At 44.8% G+C, this 18,859-nt stretch overlaps 1 protein-coding gene across 1 annotated transcript in view; it reads right to left on the reverse strand.

Annotated features, from left to right (window-relative positions):
* Positions 1-16,710, reverse strand: part of LOC144728645 (ATP-sensitive inward rectifier potassium channel 10-like) — a 47,864-nt gene extending 31,154 nt beyond the window's left edge. Inside the window, exon 1 of the mRNA XM_078608218.1 lies at positions 16,522-16,710. The gene's annotated coding sequence lies outside the window, so the exon portion shown is untranslated. The remainder of the gene's footprint in view (positions 1-16,521) is intronic.
* Between the last annotated feature and the right edge of the window lie 2,149 nt (positions 16,711-18,859).

Genomic DNA, 18,859 nt, shown 5'->3' on the forward strand with positions numbered 1-18,859 from the left:
TTCTCATCGCAGACAAATGCGGATGCATGCAACGCGTCAACGTTCCCAAGTATAAGGATATCAGAGTCTCTTTTCGGCAGGTGATTTTTTTCTGTGCGTATTTCTATACCGTTGGGGTATTTTTTGTTTCACGCAAATCGGAACTTGCAATACACAATTGTCCTTGCATAAAAATGCATGCACTGCCATACATGTTCATATTTTATCAGTGACAAAACAACAGACAAACATTCCCCTGTATAGCCTTAACAAACTGTTGGGGCAAGTGCTGTAAGCAAGCACCTATGAAGGCCGGAACGGCACACGAGGGGGTGGGTGGCCAGCACCACGCCCGGCCACCTTTATCTCCCCAGTGGCAATGTTTACAAATGTTGCCAGGTACTCATTTCAGGCTGCTCTGATCTAGGGGAGGCCCAGGACCGATTCAGAGAATCCTCGCTGGTGTTGGCCGTGAGCAGGAATCGAACTTGGGTGGCTGGGTTCGGAGCGCAGCGCGCTAACCACCATACACCCGCTCCCCACTATTTCATCAGTGACACATAGCGGCACACACACGACAGCAACAACCACCATTCACGACTCCTGTTCCCCGATATAATTTATATTATTGTTCAAGGGGTGGAGGGCTATAAATACACTTATACTGCAACCACATAATTTAGGTTGTAAAAGCGTACTTATCGATCACCTGGAGTGCGTCGTTTGTTTTTATTTCTCAAAGTGGTCGCCAATAAGTTTCATGGTTAAGTGGCCACTGAGTGACCCTTGACCCTAGTGACCCTTGAAGGCCACGGTGGCGAATGTGAACTCCCTCGCCCGATATGCAGGAGGTCGTGGGTTCGATCCCGACCCTGACGCCTGCTGCATATTTGGAGTTCGCATGATTTTTCTCCGGGTCCTCCGGTTTTCCCCTCCACATTTAGAATCGACACGCATTTCAGAGTATTTGGCTGCTATACATTGCCACGTGATAAGCCACTTCGTTGGGCTATCATTTGTGGCCAGGTCGCTTCTGAAACAGAGCTTCATAGCTCAGTGGGCCTTACACTTATAAAATAGAAAGTGTAGTGTTTTAGTTTAGACCCTTGCCGAGTGGAAAGCAGGGCGAACTGAACCAGTGCGCACTCGTACAGTTACACAGGGTGGCTCAAAAGTCAGGACCCATATAGGGTTCTTTATGTTATCTTTACACTGGCATTTCATAGTTTGAATTTCTTCTTTTTTCAAAAGGTAACATGTTATCTACTATCATTGTTCATATCGATGTTTCTTCTTCCCTTTCAGATGACGTTTAAAAATGGAAAGGAAATCGACTCAGGACAAACGAGTTCAATTAAGCTTTAATGTTACGCAATTTCGAAAGATAATTCATGCGTGCATTGGGTTTTTTTTATGGACGTCAGTTTGAAGAGTTGTTAAAAGAAATATAACCCTATGTGTCCTAACTTTTGGGCCACCCTGTGTATATTTATTCAGCTTAGATCCCAGTCCCCTGCACCCCCTTCACCAAGCCGCATTGACAAGTGCAGTGAAGTATGGTCAAATTACCCCCCCCCTCCTTCCACGCCGCTTGACGGACATGTAGTGGAGGGGGGGGGGGGCCCTCATGCAGCAGCAGGTCTGTAAATGATTGAGTCATAGGAATACCTACCTCACAGGGCACGCTGCCCGTTATCAACTCACAAAAAACAAGTTAGCTTGGACACGTAAATTAACATGTTGTTTCCACATATATTTCCACCCCCCCTCCCCTCGCCGGACCACCTCAATTATTACGGAACACTGATGCCAAATTTTAAATCACCTTTTAAACGACCAAATGAATTTTTATTGACGCTTTGTCCTTGAGCGGGCCCAGTCGTACGCGCTGGTGGAAATAAAATAAAAAAAAATGGACCGCAATTGCCAATGCGGCCGTTTTAAGCCTAATGGGAAATAAATTAACGAATCGCACCTCTGCTCTCTGCTACATCGACAGGGGAAGGTCTTTCTCCATGGTGCATGGCCAGGTCTGTGCCTCCTCGTGTGGACAAGCCTCACGTGAGACAAGTGGAGTACTCTCAACACCACCTGGAGTGGCAAATGGCCACCGAGACTCGGTATATTTGGGGTTTGCCTTGGGTGGCACTCTGTGGCGAGATGTTAACTACCTCGCCTGGTATACAGGATGTTAACTATCTCGCTTGGTTATACAGGAGATGTTAACTATCTCGCTTGGTTATACAGGAGATGTTAACTACCTCGCCTGGTTATACAGGAGGTTAACTACCTCGCCTGGTTATACAGGAGATGTTAACTACCTCACCTGGTATACAGGAGATGTTAACTACCTCACCTGGTATACAGGAGATGTTAACTACCTCACCTGGTATACAAGATGTTAACTACCTCGCCTAGTATACAGGAGATGTTAACTACCTCGCCTGGTATACAGGAGATGTTAACTACCTCACCTGGTATACAGGAGATGTTAACTACCTCGCCTGGCATACAGGAGATGTTAACTACCTCACCTGGTATACAGGAGATGTTAACTACCTCGCCTGGTATACAAGATGTTAACTACCTCGCCTAGTATACAGGAGATGTTAACTACCTCACCTGGTATACAGGAGATGTTAACTACCTCGCCTGGTATACAGGAGATTAACTACTTCGCCTGGTATACAGGAGATGTTAACTACCTCGCCTGGTATACAGGCGATGTTAACTACCTCGCCTGGTATACAGGAGATGTTAACTACCTCGCCTGGTATACAGGAGATGTTAACTACCTCGCCTGGTATACAGGAGGTCGTGGATTCGATCCCGACCCTGATGCTTGCTGCTGTATAATTCGAGTTTGCATGTTCTCCCCGCATTTAGATCAACGTGCGTTTCGAGTGCTTGGCTGCTCTAAATTTTCATGCGATAAGCTACTTTATTGAACTATCATTTGTGGCCAAGTCTTTTCTGAAAAAGAGCTATATAGCTCGGTGGGCCTTAGCTGATAAAATAACAACAAATTGTTGACTATAGACTCCCGTGGTCACTGTTGGTGAACTTAACCCATTGATTACTCCACCAACGTTGAAGACTCTTGTCTATCAGCAGGACTGTTCAATCCTCACTGTGTCCAACCACTGCACTGCCGGTCATGCCACACTCACTCACCCAATCACAAGACAAAATATCCCCCCGTTTAGTTTTTGACAGACTGCAGGGGACAAGTGCTGTTAGCAAGCAGCAATGATGGCCGGCATGGCACACGAGGGGCATGTGTGGCTAACACCACGCCCACCCGCCTTTGTCCCCCTAGGGGCCTGGATAATTGTCACTGGTGTTGACCGTGAGCGGGAATTGAACTCGGTCACCGGGTTCGTAACGCAGAGTGCTATTTATTGCACTAACGTTCCTCACACTCACTCACTCACCCACTCACCCACTCCGGGAACTTCCGGAGGACTCGGAGAAAAATCCCCGTGACCACATGTAGAGAGGACATGCACACTCCAAACATACAGGGGTCAAAGGTCGAGATTGAACCCACGATCTCCTGTATACCTTGCTAGGTAGTTAACATCTTGCCACCGCGGCGTCCCTGGCAAGCCAGGAGATAGAACCTTGATGCCCACGGGTAGGGAGGGAGCTTCACGAATGTGAGATCCACCGACTTTTGCTGCCTGCAGAGTGCAGGATCACACGCCACGTGCAGCAGAGCAATCAGCGCCACGCTAAAAGTATAACGTCGCCACGTTACTTACTATTCAATGCAATGGTAAGTACATTTTGATTTGTGTTGGCGAGAGTAATGCTGACAAGTATATGCACCCACAATATTGAAAATGCTAATTGAGAATGTGTTTTTATTTGTATTGAAGAGGCCAAATAATATGTTTCAGATGTGCTTCTGCAGGCCGTCTGGAACGCTCTTCCTTCCGATATCAGGAACATACTGGAGCCATGCACTATTAAATCTAGATTGAACGGCTATTTGTGTTCTGTTTGTGGCCCTTCCCCGCACCTCCGATTAGCACGCTTGGATTGTACTTGCTGCTGTCTACATACACATTAGGTCCGGTCTAAGATTAACTTTGTTGTAAAAATCAGCTGTGTGAACAAGGCGCGCGAGCAGTGGTGTTTTTAGGGTCATTATCAACACAGTCCCCAACATCACACGCGAAGGTGGAATCGGTTCTTTTGAATATTAATAGCAAAACATCCAACTGGATGGCAAAACAAAAAAAGTAAAAAAAAAACAATCAATTTAATTCACTTCAATACAACTTGCATCGAATTATGAGCTCGTGTCTTAAGCGTTGATAGCAGGAGAGCAGGTGGCATTATTGCAAGTGTCATATCTCTGGGCTTGGAGGTCAGTTCATGATTTATTATTTGGGTTTTTCGGTAAAGCCACGTAGATAGAAGAAAAACAATGATTAAAAAAATAATAAAATATCACGACGTTTAGATCGCAACACAACAACATTAGAATTTTTTTTAATATATAAAAACATTTCCTGCCTCAGTAGCTCTCCTGATATTTTTTTACCTGATGACGATTACTTGTGTTGCGATCGAAACGTCGTGATATTTTATTATAATTATTTATTATTATTTTTCTTCTATCTCCGTGACTTCACCAAAAGACTCAAAGAATATGAATTCGTGCAGTCGCGAAAGCTTTAAGTCAATATTTAGTTCGTGATTTCTTCTCTCAAACTTTTTCCGCGCACTACCTGCGGGACATTTCCGACTCGGCCCCTGAATATCCCTGCAGTAGCCCGTGGCTAAGCTTCACAGAAAATCCGCTTAACACGCGGCCCAAACCGGGAAAACCACACTTGATTTCAAGTGGCCTGGAAAGCTTACGCGTTAAATCGCTCCACTATCCACCCAGTAAACATGCTTTGGGCAGTTTCCCTTTGTCCCGTATTATGCCCGGGTCACTCGAGAAACCTTTTCCAATTCAAATCTACGGAATTCTTCACCTGCTGATTGGTAATAAATGTTTAAACATTTGTAGAGGCTAAATCAACACGAGTATTTACACCGGGCCCCGAAGCCATCAGGTACTTAATAAGTAACCAGTATTACAACCCGAACCTAATGACTTTACACGCAATTCGCCAAGTTCTGGCTCACAGCTCTTAATTTTTACAGCACCCTTGAAAACAGGAAACGTGCAGTTGTTCAGGGACAAGGAGTGCCACTCAGTCATCCCAATTAAATGGTGTAGGGGGCAAACACGGAATCGCTTCATGTATTTAGTCACGCGCAGACATTGTGGCTGGCTCGAGTTACAGAGCGATCGGCTCACGGGTGGAAGGCCGCGCGAATTAAAAATCCTGGTCTGGGGTCGACCCGGCCCATCACCCTTCCAGGGATTGATAAACTAGGAACCACTTTGCGAAGGTGGGCTAAAGCGGTTGTCCCTCTGGAGAAGCCTGCCTTCGCCAAAGGAATCGGGAATTTTCACCGCTGGCTCACGGCTGTCAAAAGGAGACGGGGACCATCTCCTATGGATCAACTTGCCCCTGCCATAGAACCGTGGAAATGTCACCACCGGCTCAGGGGCCGGAAGCAGGCGATAAACACCGCCTCGTTGCTCATTTCAGCAAGGGGTCACTTTGACCTTTGTGGTGGCGAGATTGTTAGCACCCTGCACCCTGACTTATACACCCATCCACAGCTAGGAGCAGTGCTACGTGGTATTGAACCGGTCCAAGGCCAAAGGAATGGAAAGTACAGCAGGGTAATCCAAGATGTAGTGTGACCATACTCTTTGGTTCTTTCGGTAAAGTCACGTAGGTAGAAAAAATTATATATCACGACGTTTCGATCGCAACACACCCTGAGGCTGCACCTATCTCAAGCCTACATAAGAGACATTGTTTCAGTAGCTTTCTCTCTCTCTCACCTGAAGATGGTCGCTTGTGTTGTGATCGAAACGTCGGGATATTATTTTTTCTACCTACGTGACTTTACCGAAAGAACCAAGAGTATGGATTCCTGCAGTCACGAAAGCTTCAAATCAATTAATTCACCCCGAACATTTGTTTTGCCTTTGAATGTCCATTTCTGTTTTAAAATAAACGTTCCTTAAAAATATGACGTTTTAGATAATTAAATGGGGGTCGCAAGACATCTGTGGTATTGCACCGGTCCTTCCCCCGCACCTCCAATTAGCACGGTTGGCTACGTACGGTGCGAAAGAAGTTCAACAACATACACACATCTGGACCATACTTTCCGGTATGGTCAGACGACACTCATGGCTGACAGCGCAGGGGAGCTTGATCCAACGGTACATGGACAGGGCTAGAGATTGTTATTAATACTGTGAAGGGTGACTGCCTCGTCAGGAGTTTTTCAAGCTAGATATTGTTCCTTACAACCGGATGAATACACTTTTATTTTTCAAGATCTGGGTTAAATAAAATAAAAGAAACTCCATGCAAAAATAACTACTGAAATGCGTGATCGTTATAGCAAAATAATGTAAAAATCTTCTTAAATGTAAAAAAATTATAAAGGCAGAAATATGTTTTTAAGTGAAAATATTGAACAAATTAATGTGAACAGGGTACAAACTACGGGAGGTGCAAGGCAATAACACGGAGTATTTTATTCAAAATAGATGATAAATTATATTAGTAGGTGCATTTAACACAAACACTGATAAAACCTTTGAAAAAGTGCACCGGGACTTGGATATATTCATTTCCATTGACGACGACGACGATGATGATGATGAGAACGATGATGATGATGATGAGAATGATTATGATGATGATGAGAACGATGATTATGATGATGAGAACGATGATTATGATGATGAAGATGATGAAGATGTTGATGATGAAGATGAGAACGATGATGATGATGATAACGATGATGATGAAGATAACGATGATGATGATAACGATGAAGATGAAGATGAAAACGATGATGAGAATGCAGGTGCAATTCATGATAATAAATTAAATCTCGAAAATAACTTGATAATTCTCATGCGCAGACGTGTTTTTTTTCGTCACGAGGTAAATAAATCGGAAATTAAATAAATAAACATTCACAATTTTACATCAAACTGGTTTCCTGCTCATCAATGGAAGGCGGTGCTCGTATCTACAAATCCACTCCTGAGGAAGTGCTGGAAATTCAACATTCCTACGGTAAACAATTAATCTATTACTATTATATTCTTGGTTCTTTCGGTAAAGTCACGTAGAAGGGAAATAATACATTAATTTTTATTATTATAATAAAATAAAATAAAAATTCCCTTCTACGTGACTTTACCGAAAGAACCAAGAATATGAATCCCTGCAGTCACGAAAGCTTTAAATCTAAATTTAATCTATTACTATTTAAACTAAAAAAATATATATTTTACCAGGTAAGGCCCACTGACCTGTACAGCTCTTTTTCAGAAGCCAGATACTCTAAACACGTGTCGATACTAAATGTGGAGAGGTAAACCAGAGGGCCCGGAGAAAAATCCACGCGACCACGGGAAGAGAGAGACACGCAACTCTAAACATACTGCAGGCGTCAGGGTCGGGATCAAACCCACGGACCTCCTGTATACCAGTTGATGGAGTTAAATCTCCTAGCCACCATAATGATGATGATGACAGACACGCAAATTCCAAATATAAAGCAGGCGTCAGGGTCGGGATCGAGCCCACGACCTCCTGTATACCAGGCGAGGGAGTTAACATCTCCTAGCCACCGTTATGATGATGATGATGAGAGAGACACGCAAACTCCAAATATACAGCAGGCGTCAGGGCCACCGCGGCGCCCCGTATAAATGGTGACACCAATGTATCGGTAGGTCACGTGTGGTGGGATACATTGTGGGTATTCCCACTTTTTTCCAAATGTCTGTCAGGCGCTTCCACCAGCAGTGGCATAAACAAGAAATTGCAGGGCGGCACCTTTGCATTGAAGTTTTGGAACATTAACTTGACAATGCCATTCGGTACTTATCAGGAATTCGAGTAGCTTCATCCGAGTGGGGATAAATCTGTAAAATCAGCCCTATAGCAACAAGGTCCCACAAAGCAGTGCTCGAACCGGGTTCCGTATGACGGTAGCTCTAGTCAAACAGGATCCTCTAAAATACGTTTTGAAGCGGATTAAGGTTTTAGATGCTAAAACAATTACACAGTGTTTATTAAGTAAACACTTTGTGTTCATTGTGGATTTCGCAGTGATTAAAGTTTGAAAATGCAAATCACAGTCGTGGGTTAACTCGGCGTATAATGCCTTGGGTGTTGATCAAACAAACGAATTAACACTTGGTGGGAGGTCGTCTGTGGTTGTCTTACAAGGTGCCATGGTGGCGAGATGTTAATTCCCTCGCCTGGTATGCAGGAGGTCTTGGGTTCGATCCCGATCCTGACGCCCTGCTGTATATTTGGAGTTTGCGGTGTTTCTCTCCCCGTGCTTGCGTGGATTTTTCTCTGGGTCCACCGGTTTTCCCCTCCACATTTATAATCCTACGTGCATTTAGAGTATTTGGCCGCAATACATTTCCACGCGATAAGCAACTTCATTGAACTATCATTTGTGGCGGCCTGTTCGCTTCTATAAAAATAGCTATACAGCACAGTTGGCCTCCTTACCTGGTAAAACAAAAACAATTACTCTAACTCGGTTGGCCCAGCGTCCCATGTCCACTCCTCTGGATTGTAAGTGCAATGTGCCAACCACTACACCACACGGTGGATGGTGTAGATTGATCACGATAGACCGCAATTGGGCGACTGTATTTAGGAATGCGGCTCTACTGGGAAAGTAACAGAGTTGTGTGGTTCTCTCCGGTCCAATGCTCACAAGTGGTCGGCCTCGAATGCCAGCAGGCCGCCCCGATGGATCGGCGGACAGTGGTTGGGCATAGTTTATATTAATTGATAACACAGCTGTTAATTAATTGGCTGCTCGAGGGCTAGTTAGTAGGAGCTGGGCAGGCAAGGGCTGATGGGTTTTCATCAACAGATAAAAGGAGTCTTTACGCTTTGTTTTTTTCGGTAAAGTCACGTAGGTAAAAAATTAAATAAAAATAAATTAAGTCACGACGTTTCGGAGGCAATACAAGCTACCGTCTTCAAAAAAAAGGAGTATTGTTCGCTGGGAGTTAACCATTCTGACATCTCTCATTAAAAAGATCGACACATACACTCCCGTACAGCTTGAACATTCTTTTGGGACAAGTGCTGTTAGCGAGCGCCTAAAGAAGGTCGGCATGGCACACGAGGGGGTGGGTTGCCTTTGTCTCGCCAAACCAATGCTGCTGCTTACACATTGCACCGGGCACTCATTTAAGGCCAAGTCAACCTCGGGGAGGCGCAGGACCAGTTCAGATATTAGTCACCGATATTAGCCGTGAGCGGGAATCGAACTCGTGTCACCGGCTTCGTAGCGCAGTGCGCTAACCGCTGCACCGCCACTCCTCAGTGGACACACACACACACACCTCAAACGCCGTCGTGTACAAACAGTTAACCCTGGACGTTGAACAAACGCCTCCCCGTACCTCTACTTAACCTGAATAAACTCATCGAACACGTGTGTTAGCGAGTGCCTATTAAGGCCGGCGTGATTTATACTCTGGGTGGGGGAGTGTAAGAGGGGGGGCGGGGGCAGCACTATGCCCAGCCATCTCAGCTTCCTCTCTCCGCCAAGAATTAATTTCAGGCCGAGTCAATCTAGGGGAGGCCCAATCATTGTTCATACACCACTCGTCAGCGCTGTAGTATCACAACCACGTAGGCCTTCGCGGTTGCACCGTACATGGCACTCCGATGTGTGTGTGTGTTTTCTTTCTTCGGAAGCTCCCAGGACGTGGAACAAAACGTCGGGCATCTTACAGACCAACACGAGAGCTGCTCGTGGCCAAGGTTAAAACCCAGGCCGCCAAAGCCAGTGCCGTGTTTGGGCATGTTAACACACACACACACATAACATTCACGCACACATAGACATATATAACATACATACGAGTGTGCACACACCTCTGATGTGTGCGAACACCACCGATGCGCGTGTGATGGACACGGACGGAAGCACACAAATGTGCACGTGCTGCGAAAATCGGAGCGAAGGCTCGACACTTTTGCGACATTGCCCACGTGGTCGTTGTGGTCCTTCTGCTACCCGCAGGGCATAGGGACACATCGGAGCTGTGGGGGCCGGTCGGTTCTGGTGAAAACTGGACATCAAGAGAGTGTCTCCCTCCCGCTGCTGCGGATGGCGTTGGCTGTGAATGAGTGTATCTGGCCCCTTGCAGTTGCTGGAGCCCACTGATGAGGTGGGACCTCGTGCAAAGAAAGTTGATAATTAAAGTCACAGCATGAGGTGGTTTATGTTGAGAGTTCTGGCAGGTGTGCTGCATTCATCCCCATAACAACGAATTCCGAGTGGTCTAAAGGTTAGTCAGTCCGTCTATTTCGGGTAAGGGAGCTAAGAAGCCCACTTTTTTTTCAAAGTGGCGAACCGGCCTACAAATATTTTGTCAAAAATCACACGTTACTTTAAATGTTATTTTTTTAGCAACAGACACAGAGCCCCCCCCCCCCCCCCCGACACAAAAAAAAACGCCAAGCGACCAGCAACAAACAGATCTATTAACGTCGCGTTAATATGCATAAACGTATGTTAAGGCATCATCTAACAGTAGAAAATTCAAATGATGGGTGGAAGCGCTGGTGCAGTGGATAACGCACCGGGCGGACACCTGGGTTTGATTCCTGGCCACAGCTGGCATCAGTGGTGAGTGGCATCTGAATCGGTCCCAGCCACCCAAGGTTGCTCGCTATTATCTGCACACGAGTTCCCTCCCGCAGATATTGTAATCTCTTAACGAAGTGCCGATTGCAAAGTTAATATAATTCGGTGGAAAAAAAACCTCACAAACTCAAGCAGCCACTTACCTAGTATTCGCATCCTATACTTAACCAGCAGATGAGATATAAACCCTTTGAGACACATGCGACCACCAGGCTTATATTAAGTTAAATTGAATACACGTAACATTATTTTCTTACGTAACAAATCTGGAAAAAAGTAACAATTTAAAAAAGTTGCAGTTTGTACCAGCATTTGTGAAACGCTACCAACCACAATGTCCATTTGCCAGTTAATATAAGAAACTGTCTGTCGTTCTGTGCCACGGTACAGACGGCATACTCGGCATCCTTTGTGAAGCACAAATAACTTATCGACAATGTACAAAAAACAAAAAACACAGCCTGTAGCCCGAGGAAGGACCAGTGACAAAACTGGACCTCCACTTGGACCTCTATAACTTAAATTTCGATTTAAAGCTTTCGTGACTGCAGGGATTCATCTTCTTGGTTCTTTCGGTAAAGTCACGTAGAAGGGAAGTAATAAAATAATAAAAATAAAACATAATAAAATAATTCTCACGACGTTTCGGCCACAACGCAAGCAGCCGTCCTCAGGTGAAGAACATGTCTGTCCTTTGTGGCCGAAACGTCGTGAGAATTATTTTATTATATTTATTTTTATTATTTTATTATTTCCCTTTTACGTGACTCTATAACTTAGTTCACAATGTTTCGCCCTTTGTCAATCCACTGCCGATCAGAATCAGAATATGTATTGGAGGAATCCGGTGAGCTATAAAGCTCTTTTTCCACAGATGTCCAGTCAGGACATCTGCTGATGGGAGGCTACCCCACGTCGCCACGTTTGTTCATGGAATTTGTATTACCACAGTTTTCCTTGCTGGTCAGTGCTGGTCAGTGCTGGTCGGTGCTGGTCAGTGCTGGTAGGTTGTTTGGACGTAAGGAGCTAAAGGCGCAGTCCTGCATGATTGCCTGCTCATGCCACTGCTGGTGACAAAATGAGGCTTCGGAGAAATCGGTGTTCTTCGCGAATTTTCTGAGCAGAACCACTTTCGCCGATAAGACATCGTCAGTGCGAGGGTGTTTGTCACGTGTCGTGTATTGCCAGCGGCCCGTGGGACCTTGCAATGAAGAACGCCGCCTCTAGAGGGTAATTGACCTCTTCCACGCTGGTCAGCCATAATAGAACAGGGTAGGGACACCCACACTTTACGCCACCTCACGTGACCTGCGGAACCACTAGCATCGGGTAAGATTTAAGTAAGTTGCACCGTCAGTTTAAATTGCCGCGACAAGAGATGGAATCGAACCGGCGACTTCTGGATCGCAAGGCCAGGGCGCTCACAGTCACACCACTGTGGCAGCGTGCCTGGAGAGTTTGAGGACGGATGTTAATCTCCGATTTGATGCATCCTTACACTCGTAATTCTTGAGCAGTGAAATAAAAAAAAGTATATTTTTTGGCACTTGGCGAAAAGATGAATTTTTTTTTTTACATAAAAGGTGACTTCAAGTAGCATCTGGAAGTGATCATTTTGAAAGAGCCATGGAGGTCTCCAGTACAATTTTATTCAGTAATAAAAGTGATTTTTAAAATGATTCAAAATAAATAATACTTAAAAACCATAAATGTTTCACTGGTTATATATATCCCACAGCTCATCATAATGATATTGAACAGCCAGTTAAACATGTTATAATAAAGGCAACACGGTAGCCAATATATTATTAAAGTCACTTCTTGCTAAATTTGGATATAATAACCTGTCCAGTGACCAATGCAGAAGCAAGGAACATGGTTGCACACAGAAGAAGACCTGGATGATGCAGGCAGTGATGAGAAGGACACTGGCACTAGTTGGACACACGTGTAGGATGGACAAAAACAGGAAAATTAAAAGTGTGTTGTTCTGAAAAATGGAAGGAACCGAAAAGAAATGAAGATTGGCTTGACAACGACATAATAAATTGGTGCCAGAAAGAAGTGGTACTACTTGAAAATATTGGCACAAGGCAGAGGAAAGTGGAAACAAATGTGAAGTGGACACCTACGAAGCGAGATGATGATGAACCTGTAAATAATTGAAAAAAAAATGCGTTTGACATAAAAATGCCACAGTTACATTGGGTTGCATTTCCAAGACCTGCTGTTGCTATTCAGGTTGAAGGTGCATTGGTCTGGCACATGCCAGATCAAACCTGTACGATCCAGCCCCCCCCCAAGTGAGTGACTCGGGTTACTATCTGAGCCTTTAAATCGGGTTTGTTTTCATTCCCGCGCTCTGTAAAGGTGCACTCAGAGGTGGTTCCTGAGAAGTATATAAATAACAAAAGAGCCTTAGCCATGCTGGCTTACGGGTTTGCCTCCCCCCATTCCCCCAACCACCCACATCTTTTTTTAAACACAGAAATTGAAAGTGGCGTTACCAAGTTGGGTAGAAGGTGAAATCTGCCCAACGTCACGTGTGGTGTGCCCAATATTGTTTTTGTCAATGTTACAATCGGCGTGCAAACACAATTGTTGGGTCAAGTAAACAGAACACGCCAATTGGCCTTGCTCTCCAACACGCCGGTGTGCTGTACTAGTAACGAATTGGCCACGTTCTGTTTACGTGACAAACCTTATGAATTGGCTGTGTCGGGTGGTGGCTGGTTTAACGACACATTTATATATTTACGCGATCTAACCCCCCCCAAAAAAACCCTCTATTATGGATGAAATTGGTCGCGAAAAGCCTACGTGTAATGATTACGTTTTCAAAGTATCTGTGACAAATCACTGCTGGGCAAATGAACCTCGAACTGGAGATAATGCCGCCATTCATTCAATGAGGCATTGCCGTAAATGAATAATGCATGCGTTAAGTATGTTAAGTACACCACGTATCGAGGCGAGATCTTATGAGAAAAATACAAATTGATCAACGTGTGGCAAAGTTCAGAGAGGTTGTGTGTCTCAGGAACAAGAATACAACCGTTTCTAAATTTCAAAAAGCAACGTAGTCAATGACATGCGTTCGAATCGTTGGCAAGTCGAACATTATATGGAAACATGGGTTAAGGCAGTGGCTGCAGAGATTTGTGTTGATATGTCTCCTCTCCACACGTGTTATTGTTCCACAAACAATCCTTGAATTATGCTAGAATATCTACTTTGTGAAAAGCACCCAATTGTTTTAGTTCCTAAAATTCCTCCCCGACAGCACACGCACAACAACACCTCAACCATTCGCATCGTTTATCATCAGATATCAATCGACATACGCCTCTCACGTCATATACTCTCACGGTATTCTCGTAAATTGTGTCATTGTTACCCGGAACGGACAGAAGAACTGGGGTTGCTGCATGAGCACACTGCACTACAGCCGGGTTCAATTCCCCGCCATGGCGACAGCTTCAGAGGTAACTGAACCGGTTCTAAGCACTCGCTTCGCCAATCTGCAATGACCAGGGTGGTGAAGTGTGTACACACATATATCATTACCCAATCATTAAGATGCTATTATGAACGGAAGTGTTTTTGAATTATGTTTTGGATGCCTCCACTTTTGTACTTTTTAGTGTGTCTAACCCTGCTACCTCCCGATCACAACCACTTTAGATTCACGTAGCAAAATATAAGCAGAAAGAAACTTGTGATGAGTAAATAATGGTATTTTCTGAGATCCCTCTGTAAAAGTCACAATTGTGCACGCACACGTATGATGATCACCCCCATCTATGATCAATATTCAGTTATCACAGCAACAACATTTTGTAAACTGACAATTCCGACAACGGATGTTCTCTTTGCATGTAAAAACAAAAATTAATCGCTCTAAGAAATAGACGTATGGGTGACAATATTATTTGGGTCTTTCGGTAAGGTCACGTAGATAGGTTTACAATATGTTGTTTTCTGTGATAACTGAATATTAATCAGACGGGGTGATCGTCATACGTGTGCGCACACAATTGTGACTTTTACAGAGGGATCTTAGACAATACCATTATTTACGCATCACAAGCATGTTTTTTCTCATAGGATCTTGCCTCGATACATGGTAAAGTCCCGTAGATAGGTTTTTTTCAACCCATCGACGTGACTTTACCGAAAGACCCAAAGAATATGAATCCCTGCAGTCACGAAAGCTTTCATTCAAGGTAGGTGACAAGTTGAGGTATCATGTAATTGAAAAAGCAATTATGTATGAGAATGCATTCTTTTGTTTTGAAGACAATAGACCGTAGTAAATGGGTTACTAGCTGGTATTGCCTTTGAAGATACTGTTGTTTAAATATTAGTTCAGCTGTAAATGCAGTAATAAACCGCATTTCCTCCCATTAGCGGACTGCTGTCCTGACTCGAAGCCTTGTTTATGATCTATAAATACACTTTAATAATAAGCCCGCATTGCATTCCTCTTAAAACATAGCTTTGAATACTTGACATCGAGAAAGGTCGAATAACCGTGGATCATAACTTTACAGTAAAATATTTATATGCCACTTTAAATCAGTTCTGAGTGACATTGACAGGCAATAACGATCTGAGCGGCATGTTCACCGTCAGTGCGGTACTTTTAAAGTGTTCGGTTCACACCTTCACATAGCAGCATAACCCGAGCACGTGGAACATAACCCGAGCACGTATATCATGACCTGACATCATAACCTGAGCACGTATATCATAACCTGAGCACGTACATCATAACCTGACATCATAACCTGAGCACGTACATAATAACCTGAGCACGTATATCATAACCTGAGCACGTACATCATAACCTGACATCATAACCTGAGCACGTACATCATAACCTGAGCACGTATATCATAACCTGAGCACGTACATCATAACCTGAGCACGTACATCATAACCTGAGCACGTATATCATAACCGGAGCACGTATATCATAACCTGAGCACGTATATCATAACCTGAGCACGTACATCATAACCTGAGCACGTACATCATAACCTGAGCACGTACATCATAACCTGAGCACGTACATCATAACCTGACATCATAACCTGACATCATAACCTGAGCACGAATAGCATGACCTGAACACAGTTAGAAACACAAGTATTAAAACCGGTGTGTTGTGAAGCTTTTGGGAAGAGCACTCATACCAATGGCCCATTAACGAAGCAATACCACCGAGATGGGAGAATGATCCCATTCCCACGAGTTCATTCGCAGTTAAACGCGGAGGTAAATCCGCGTTCAACATTGCATCAAAGCCCGTGGGGGCATGCGCAAGCAATTATCTCTATTCATGGGAGAAACTGATAGGCAATCACATTGTTAAATATAAGCAGAAGAACGCGTAACACTTTTAATGAACAATGCATTTGTTGGGGTTGGACAACGCCTCTCACACACATCTCTGTTGAATATCACTGACAAAACACACACACACACAATGACCTCCTTTACACTTACCGTCAGTGCATCACACAGTCCAGCACACCTTTTAAAGACACTTTTTTTTCGTAACAAAGACGTTTAAAAAGACTTACACGAGTGCAACAAAAATAAATCAACCCCAACCCACCACAAAAGTTGGTTTACTTCTACGATAGTTTTAGAGGCGCTCGCGAATCAGGTGTGGGAGGCTTACGTTGGCGTATGCGGTGAGAAAAGAACTGGCCTCGGACCAAACTCCAGACTCACCTGTGTGCGTGATGGGGTGGGGGTGCGGGAGAGTAAAAACAAAATGTGATGATCTGTGATCGCGCAGCGTGTGGGCAGCTTCTCTCTCGGCTCTCACGAAGTTCGCTCGGCGCTCATCAGGTCGGGGACGAGCTCATGTGGGTGAATCTGCGTTCACACCGCGTGGAGTTTGTCAGGGAGGGAGGGGGTTGGTTTTTGTCCGCGTGCTGCCTGTCCCGTGTGGGAACTTGGGGCGGAGTCTGCCACTTTGCCACACGGCGGTGGCGGCGGTACCCCCCCCCCCCCATCGACACCTCCCCCCCATCCCCCCCATCCTCCCCCCCCTCCCCTATTCCCCCCATCCCACCCCATCATCCCCCCATCCTCCCCATCCCCCCCAACCACCCCCTCCTCTTCCCCCCCATCCGACCCCCCTCCTCTTTCCCCCTCCTCCGCCCCCATCCCCCCCTCCTCCTCCTCCTCCTCCCCCCCATTCACCCCCCCCCAATCCCCCCATCCCCCCTCGATGCTTCATGATTTGCCCCTCTTATGGATGGGGCCGCTGAAGCCAAAAGCCGCGTCGCGTAGAATTAGCACCGACAAACATCCTTGTCACACGGGGTGGGGGGGGGGTTCGGTGGCTGCACTTGTGCAACGCCGATGCGACCACGCGTGCAGGAGGGTGTCGACGTTTCATTGGCGTTGGCCTTTTTGTTGTTCGCTGTTGTTTAAATAAGAAACCAAAGCACCCACCGCCAGTGCCGGACTAAGCCAGTGCGGGGCCTGTAGCGTATCTTATAAAGGGGCCCTCAATAAAAAAAACAGACGTAAATATTAAAACACATACATTTTTAACTTGCACAGTAAAGTAATTGTATTTTTTCATTTGTTAGCCAGTTAATACGACAACTCGCTAACCGTAAACACCCAGTCGTTCATAAAAGTTGCAGGCGGTATAGTACTATAGTAATAGAGCAAGTGCAGAATCACTGAACCGGAATTTATAGCTTGAAAGCATTTAGCGCGGGGCCCTTGAAAGTGCGGGGCCCGTAGCTACTACACATGTAGCTACTTTTGCTACTCGGATAATCCGGCACTGCCCACAACCCGAACACGGCTGCCTGCGTTGTGGCCGAAACGTCGTGAGAATTATTTTATTATGTTTTATTTATTTTATTTTATTATTTCCCTTCTACGTGACTTTACCGAAAGAACCAAGAAGATGAATCCAGCCCTGGTGTTTCGCGTGAAGCCCACGCTGGTGTTTGGTGATAGTCGAGTCGAACGGTAGAGAGATCGCTGGCGCTGTGGTTATCACGGCGCCGAAATGCGCTCTCGAGGTCAATGCACTCGGGTTTGATTCCTTGACCCCGGCCTGACATCGGTGGCGAGTGATACTGAACCAGCACCAATGTCTTCGCCCCACACCCATCTCAGCAACCTCCATTGACCCGCGTAAGGGACGATGGTCAAATAATCCCCATGGCCATGTTTGTTTGTTGTAGTACGGAGTTAGACTGAGGGTTTTAATCTAAGTTGTCCTGTGGTTGTTGTTGACTTGCATCCCACTGCGATTTTTGCACACAGCATTGGTGTACGGTGTTTTTTCTGCAATATTTTGCTGTCTTTTCTTGGATTTTCTGTTTGCGCTTAGTCACATAGTCACTTTAAGATGTTTTCTTGTTCATGTTTTTTGTTTGTTGCGGTTGCACCCGATTTAAGAGCCGAATGGTTCACAGGGCTATAACATAATCTTTGTTTTTTTCGGTAAAGTCACAAAAAAAAATGAAAACAGCTCAATTAAATCACGAAAAAAATGAGAACAACTAAATTAAAACACGACGTTTCGGAAGCAACACAAGCCTCCGTCTTCAGGTGGAACCGCCGCAGCAAAATTAATGTAGTGAATAAAGAGAGCTATACCAAATAGATGAAACTGAAACTGAAAGTAGCCTGAGGCCTTCATCCAGCAGTTGACTCATAAATCGTGAATCATTAATTTATTGTGGAAGGTATTTAACATTAACACTACATAGTAACGAATGCAACGAATGAGACAGTTAATTTACAATTGAACTTTAACTTTGTTTTTATTTGAGCTATTCATGAAATTATTTCACCAAAATATTCTTTAAATCCTAGCGACTATAAAACAAAACGTCGCAATATCTTGGCATTTTGTTACATTAAATCTGATTAGTTTTAGTGCTCCATCGCAGTTTTTTGTAATAAGTATCAAGAAATCACCATTAAAGACATGACCAATGAAGCGCAATGCATATCATAGGAATAATACTTGTAGGAACCTCTTGGTTACACCAGCCCATAGGGGATTATTGTTTCCGTCCGTCCGTCGTGC

The sequence above is a fragment of the Lampetra planeri genome, chromosome 29 (assembly GCF_965212315.1).
Source record: "Lampetra planeri chromosome 29, kcLamPlan1.2.h2, whole genome shotgun sequence".
Lineage (NCBI taxonomy): Eukaryota > Metazoa > Chordata > Hyperoartia > Petromyzontiformes > Petromyzontidae > Lampetra > Lampetra planeri.